We start from the raw sequence: 7,595 nt of genomic DNA on the forward strand, positions 1-7,595 counted from the left end.
TTGCGTCTCCTTAATGCTCCTTAAACATTTATGAAGGCTGATAACAAAGAAAGACTGTAGCCACGCAGAGTAATCAAATCACTGCTGGTTATAGGGCTGTACTCGGAAGAGGGAGGGAGGTGGGGAGAGTGAGACAGAGGGGAAGAGGCTGGGAATTAAGGAGAGAACACAGAGTGACAGTGTGAGAAATAGAGACAGAAAGGGAAGAAGACAAAGAAAAATATATTAGCTCTTAAAAAAAGTCATCTTGCAATGTGCAAATAAACTGCTGCGTGTTGCTGTCAAGGAGAATATAACACAGTGTGTATTATGCTCTCCCTAAACACATCTCCCAAAACATCATATATTCATTTTACAGAGTGTGTTCACTGAAATTCATGACTCGTTACTTTAACAGTTGAAAATAGTAGGATTTTACAAGCTAAGGTTTTGAGATAGCTATTAAGTTAGATAATACCCTGTGGTAAGTTTTATACTGTTATATCTTGTGGTAAGGTTCTAATATGATAGTGTCAGAGCAGTGGTGTTCAATCATGTGCCATGATAGACAGAAAGTCTGAAGGCTTCCATTTTTACCCTTCACCAGCTGACTTTGTGGATTGTGATAACTTCAGGGTATGATCTGTAAAATTATGGATTTTTAAAAAAAATGTCTTTCTTAACTTTTGTTTTACAAGTATTATGCAGATTAAGAACTCTGTAAAACTGTGGAAGGTTACATTATCAGTACATGCATTTTGTTTGCTTTTTATTTCATTTTCCCAATATCTATTTTGCAGTGAAGTTAGTATTGTGCCCAGCTTCTGTCATGTGATTGATGAAGACTTGCAGACAATTAAGAAGAAATTCTGTCATTATAATTAAAAAAAAATGTGCTAGAGTGTGGAGGTTCATTCTTGACCTTGGGAACACATACCTATGATACAATATTTTAAACTCAAGGTTCAATTTTTCTGGCGCTTTCGACACATTTCATGACCTACTGCAGCGAATGGAGCTTGCTCAGGTGTCACATACCTGTACATGGAATATACAACAATACACTATACACATGACTAAGTTTCATACTCACATCATGGCATCCAAGAGAATTTACTGAAGGATGACTGTGTGATATGGTCAAAAGGCTAGTAAGTAAACCTTGAGTTTGTAATTTGTAAGCACATTGGCCCTTGTAATACTTATTTGTAAACAGTATAACTGAATAACAGTAAAAAGCATAAGTGCAATTGTAAAATAGTATTGTCCATTTTTAATAATACCAGATTTACTTCAGGCAGAAGTGTTTATTTATTTCACATTTTTGCCAGCTATAAATGAGGACACTGGTTACCATTATAAATAAACAGTGTACCAGACAACTGTGGAAGGGAGCTGTTGTGCTGCAAACTGTACAAAAGGTGGAAAATGTTCAGTATACCAAGAGAGAAACTTGTCTTTCAGCACATTATTTTATTCCTCCAGAGCTGAGACACAAAGTAGAGAAAGAAGAAAAATGATCAAGAGGATGAGACTGTCATAACATCAGAAGCCGTGGCAAGCATGTGGCCGAAGTGACCACTACTAGCAGGTGACATTATTAAATTTGGAGCTGGGAATGATATAGCATATAGCAAGTAATGATAGCTAGCTTTGGCAAGCATGATGCAATGAAGGCTAACATGTCACTAGTAATCTCCAAAGATATCGATAAATAGCAGATACTGTTTGTAAGTACACCGTAGGAGAGGTGATGAATATGTTTTGGTAATGTATTGCCTTGGTTGCAGGACTATCAAGGACATTCAAATCTGACATCAGAGACCATCTTTGATCAGAGACAGGGGTTACCATGTCCCCCACTGCTATGAGATACAGCTCTAGAATTTTTTGTACATCCACTGTTTCCAAAGTCAATAATGAAATATCAAGCTCAAGGCATATGAGTAGTTTTGAAGGCATTGACAAATGACCTGTTTTGTCTTTTAGGTATGAGGACTTGATGCTTTGGTAGTGTGTGTAGATTGTGTACTGCGGCCCATCACAGCAGCCACCACCAGCCGTCACATGTCTATCAATGTGTGGAAGGCTGAGGAATAAGTGTCTCATAGAAATGTACTTCCAGAAAAATAATCTTATTGTTTTTCCTACATGTAGCGCTGTACCTAAATGCTATCATGAAATTATACCAATGTGTTTTCTGCCCTCCGGTTGTGTGCAAATCCTGGATAGATTGTGAAATGGAATCCCTCTCTTTTCTGAGACCGGTTAAAATTTGGTTATGAATGATCAGTTCAGCATGACTAATGTTTAATCACCCACATTCCCCTGGATATTAATCCCGTCTGAATACGACAGCTGACAGTGTAGGCTCCCCTACATTTAGGAAAAAAAAAACAAACATCTTATCGCACTTATTTTTTGCTCGTGGCTCTACAGAATGGATCTGCAGTGGCACCACAACAATCTCTCTCTAGTATTTCACTTCTTTTTGTAGACTGGATGTGATATGTTTATGATATCAGACGTGGATGCTGGGAGATATTCTGTACGGTATGAATGTATCAGAATAGAAGTCACTTTCTCCACATGATGGATCTGTGTGATGATCTTAGTTTGGAAGCATTTCTTAATTTCTCTCTCTCTCTGTATTGGCCTCTCCTCATTCTCCTTCTCCACTTCCTCCACTTCTCTCCTGTTATCCAAATCTCCCTCCGTGTGACAAGGGGATGAGTTTTGGTTTGTGCTGATTCACAGTAGATGTGGCTGAGACAGCATGGCCAGGTAACAGCGAGTGGGTCAGGACAGATAAAGATGAATTTTCCTCCAAAAGCTGGTAGAGATAGCAGCAAAAGTACACTTCCTCATATACGATCTGTACAGCCTATAGGTTGCCAGCAGCTCAGTCATCCAGCTGGCTGGCAGAGGAGGGGACGGGGTGGGGGGGGGGTTACTTGGGGTTAAATGGAGCCAATCACAGACAGAAAAACAGCATTACACACCACATTAGGCATCATCTCACCGCTCTCTCTCCTTCTTTCTCACTGTTCTCTCTCTCCCGCTCTCTTTCTCTCTCTCCAGGTGTGCAGCCAGCTGATAGTGTCGGCTCTATTTGCACATTCACTTGAAATTCTCCAGAACTAATAGATTCTACCAGATTCAACTAACTCAATACTGCTGATCTGCAGCTTATTACAGCCAACCAGCCAACTAGCCAATCATTCAACCAACCAGCCAACCAAGGAACTGAACTGCAAATATAATATGGATATGAGGTCTGCATCTGGAATGTAATCTATAAAGTCAGTCCTTTATTATTGTTTTACGATAAGCTGAGGCAATGCAGAAAGCTTAATAACATCTCCTGGATGACTGTCTGCTGCACGGCAAACACACTCCATCTCAACAAATGTATAAATCTTGTATATTGCTGTAGTCAGATAAACATAGACCTTACCTGCACAATGCAGAGGGAAAATCATTTCAGGTGTGCAGAGCAGCAATAGATTCCACTGTTCATGACTCAACACATATATGAATGACTGTGTTGATCCAAAGGAAGTCACATGTTGCAATCCATGTGTTTTTTTAACTGAAGTAACTGTATGCAATTCTGTGTATGCACCATATGCTTCTTAGATAATAATAATGTGATCTTGTTTTTCGCGTGGGAAACATGCAACAGAATCAACAATAAAGGCCCCGTGGTCACTGTGTGTCAATTGGTCATTTGTTTACTTGGAAGCTTATGTGGGTTCTGCATTATTATTTTATCTTGTAGAAGGGCCCTTTGTCAAAATCTAGTTATAGAATGAAAACAGACTTATGTTAAAACAGTGCAGGGTGCTGTGTTGTTTAGGTACTGGTGAGACAGTGAAATATGACAGTGATATGATGTCACGCTGCGTTGCAGCAAAAGTTTAACCAGGTTCAAATTTATTGCTGGACAACCCTGCATTTGCACCCCCGCTGCATCATCTCACTGCCCTCATTCAAATAAATGAGAGGGCTGTGTTTTTTCATGCTGAGCTAATGTCAGTCTGAATATGGCCTTAATTTAAAAAAAAGAAGTTGTGTTTAATATAAGCACCACAAAGTTACAGTGCAGAAAACCTGGGGCCAGTATTCCAATATAGGAGTACTGGTTTGGTCTCTGCCATTTATAGTGTTGTATTTTTTACCAATTTCTGCACCAGGGCCCCCAAACAGGTTAATCTGTCCATGCACAGCTTTGACATAACACTTGACAGTTATTTACAATTGCCAACAGACATTTTTCTACACTGAGTTCACTTTTTCAAATCTGTTCACACAGCTGTCTTCAGCTCAGATCAAGATCATCCCTTGTACCAGAACACTGACAACATTTGGCTCCCAACAAGAAACTTTGTCACTCATTACACACTGACCTAAAAATACAAACAAGTGGCATTACAATATTCAGTATACAGTATTGTCCTTTAGGTATCTTTTATCTATTTATTTAGCGTAAACCCTGATTCCATTACAACAACAAGAATGGCACTTCTTTATTTATTGCATGGATGGTGCTACCTTACCGTATAGGTCAGTTGCAAGGAATCTTGGCGTCTGGTTTGATAGTAATTTAAGTTTTGAGCAGCACACCACAAAGCTTGTGCAATCATGTTTTTACCATCTTAGAAATATTATAAAAATATGATCATTTAACTTTTAAAGACAGAGAAAATTTTACCTTTATTTCATTATTGCAACCACCTTTTCACTTGCCTGAACCAAGAATCTATTGATCGACTCCAGACTCTACAAAACTCAGCTGCCAGGCTTTTAACCAGAACCAGGAGACGTGATCACATCACTCCTGTTTTAGCCTCCTTACACTGGCTCCCAGTATGTTTTAGAATAGACTTTAAGATCTTACTGATTTCTTTTAAGGCTCTTCATGGCCTGTCTCCCTGCTTTATCTCTGACCTCTTAGTACTATACGAGCTGGTGTGTACTTTGAGATCCTCAGGCAGAGGTCTTTTATCTGTTCCAGAGGCCCGGCTGAAAACTACAGAGGACACAGTGTTTGCAGTCAGAGCCCCGAGGCTGATCTGCCTGAGGAAATCAGGTCGGCTGAGTCAGTGATTTCTTTTAAGTCTCTTCTTAAAACATACTTTTATCAGAGAGACTTTCCTGATTTTACTTTTTATTTTCTTTGAATTGTCTTTTATTTCCTTTAAGAAATGTTTTTCTATTCTTTCTGTTTCCTACACTGAATTGTTTTTTTCTTACCAAATTGTTTTTATGTGTTCTTTTTGAAATTGAACTGAAATGATTAAATGGAAATTAAATGAGAAATCCCAAGATCAACAGCAACAAAAACAAACAAGAGCATACTTACTGCTGCAAACACCCCAGAGGATCTGCATAATCTATTTTAAATCTGTAGAAGTGGACTGTGGATAAACATAGTTTACATGCTTTACCCTCCACCAGACCCTGTCAGAGCCTTAGCAGTAGTGAGTCCACTAATATCAAATTGTTCCAGTTGTCTTGAGGGGGGTTCCAGAGGATAGGTACTGAGGTCGGAAAATTCAATAGGGTATATCCATTGGGAGCATGAATGTACTCAGTACACGTTACACCTTTTAGATGATGCAATACTGTATGTTGTGTGGAAATCTGACATTTTTGTCCAGGGAGGTGTGCTGCAGAACTCATGGACTATACAAAACAGAAGTTGTTCATCACCTGGGGACTGCCAAACTGTTACTTTAGTTTGTTTTGTGCAAGTGCTAAAAAGTCGTATCCTCTGGTTATTATAAGTATCAACAGTGACTCTATACCTTGTTATGAATGTCTGAATGTATGAATATCTCCAGACAGATATCATAATATCTGGACAGTCATTGGAAACTCTGGACCAAAGTGTTGGAAGGACGGACAAACCAACCTGAGAAACCAAGCTTAGGTAATGCTGCTACTACTACTAACAACCAGTGTGTGTTTCGACATAGCAGAAGTTTTTTTTAACTTGCATTGTATTTATTTCCTGCATTTTGGCAATCAGTGTTGGATGATTAGGATGGAAGCACTGTAACTTACATGTTTTTATGGGTGAATCAATTTAACTTTTGAACCTTTGAGGTGGTTTTACATGCGGCTTCAAAGAGAAAAAGAAAATGTAAGGAAAGTGAGAAACAGAAGAAGGAAAGACAGGATGGTGGGAAATCTGTGTAAAGATGGAGATGGATGGAAGTAGAAAGCAGCTACAAAAGCCAAAATGGCAGGAAGACTGGACAGATTGGTGTACACAGTGTGTGGAACTGTAACTGAAGATGATTTGAAAGTGCAGAAGAAGGAAATAAGATGTTACAGAAGAAGAGAACAGATGATATGTTGTGTCAGTGGTGCTGTGAACATTATATATTTTATTGAAACATAAATGTGAATTTAGTAAAGCCAGTTAAAAAGTAACTGGCTGATGATGACGTAGGTTTGTTGGTTTTAAGTTTGGCTGAAACCTACACCTTTATACAGAGAAATTAATCAAGAATAATGCCGAATGGAGTCTAAACTCTCAAGTAATCGTCACCATCAGACTAAACTCTCCACACTCAACAATGTTCAATCATTTTTCCTAAAACTTTTCATGTAGCAATAAAGCTCTTTTTCCCTAAAGTTGCGTCAAGATGAGTCCAACATTGTCAATTTCAGCCAATTAATTCAGCTGGCATTCTTAAATTTAGCCAAAAACAAATGTTTTGCTTCTTCTCCCACATATGTGATCCAGTTTTCACCATATGTAAAAGAAAGCATCTTTGGACGCTCAAACTGCTCAGCCCTGGCATGTCAGTGAATTTGGCAAGAGAGGAAGTGAGCCGTATTGCTGAATTGTTCTGCCTGATCAAGATAACAATTACTCTGCAGAAACAGAAGTCCTTAATCTACCTGTCCCTGTAGAACCACTATCAGGCTTAAATTAAGGTTACCTTTGGCCTACTTTTGCCTTATTTTATGTATCACAAGAAACCTTTACCATCATGATTCAGGTCAAGATTAGAGCAGAAAATATAGTATGATCAATTTCAGTCAATATAATGACTGTTATGATATGATATATGATATGATAGTAGCGATTAAAAGGGGGAATAAGTTAACCTCATCAGAAAAAGATATAAACAGGATTAAACATGAATACTATAAGAGTCTGTATACATCAACAGTTACTTCTGGTTCTACTCAAGATGATTTTGGCTTATTTTTCTCCAAAATAAATGTGCCTAAGCTTCTCTCCAATCTGGTAAAGAGCTCAGAGTCATCTGTATCTGAGGCAGTGGCTGTGTCACTTCTAAAAAACGGGAAATCACCTGGTTATGACGGACTTCACATAGAGTATTACAAGAAATACATACTGTAGATATTCTTGCCCCAGTTGTACAGGGGGTTTATCATGAGATATTTAGGAATGGTAAATGGACTGTACTTGTATAGCACCTTTCTAGTCTTCCGACCACTCAAAGCGCTTTTTACACTACGAATCACATTCACCCATTCACACACATTCATACGCTGAATGGGTACAGGGGCTACCACGCACGGTCACGCAAGTTTAACTTCAAATATGTTCAGGAGGGAATGAAGTAGCAGTT

Source organism: Thunnus thynnus, chromosome 9, assembly GCF_963924715.1.
Source record: "Thunnus thynnus chromosome 9, fThuThy2.1, whole genome shotgun sequence".
Taxonomy (NCBI): Eukaryota; Metazoa; Chordata; class Actinopteri; order Scombriformes; family Scombridae; genus Thunnus; species Thunnus thynnus.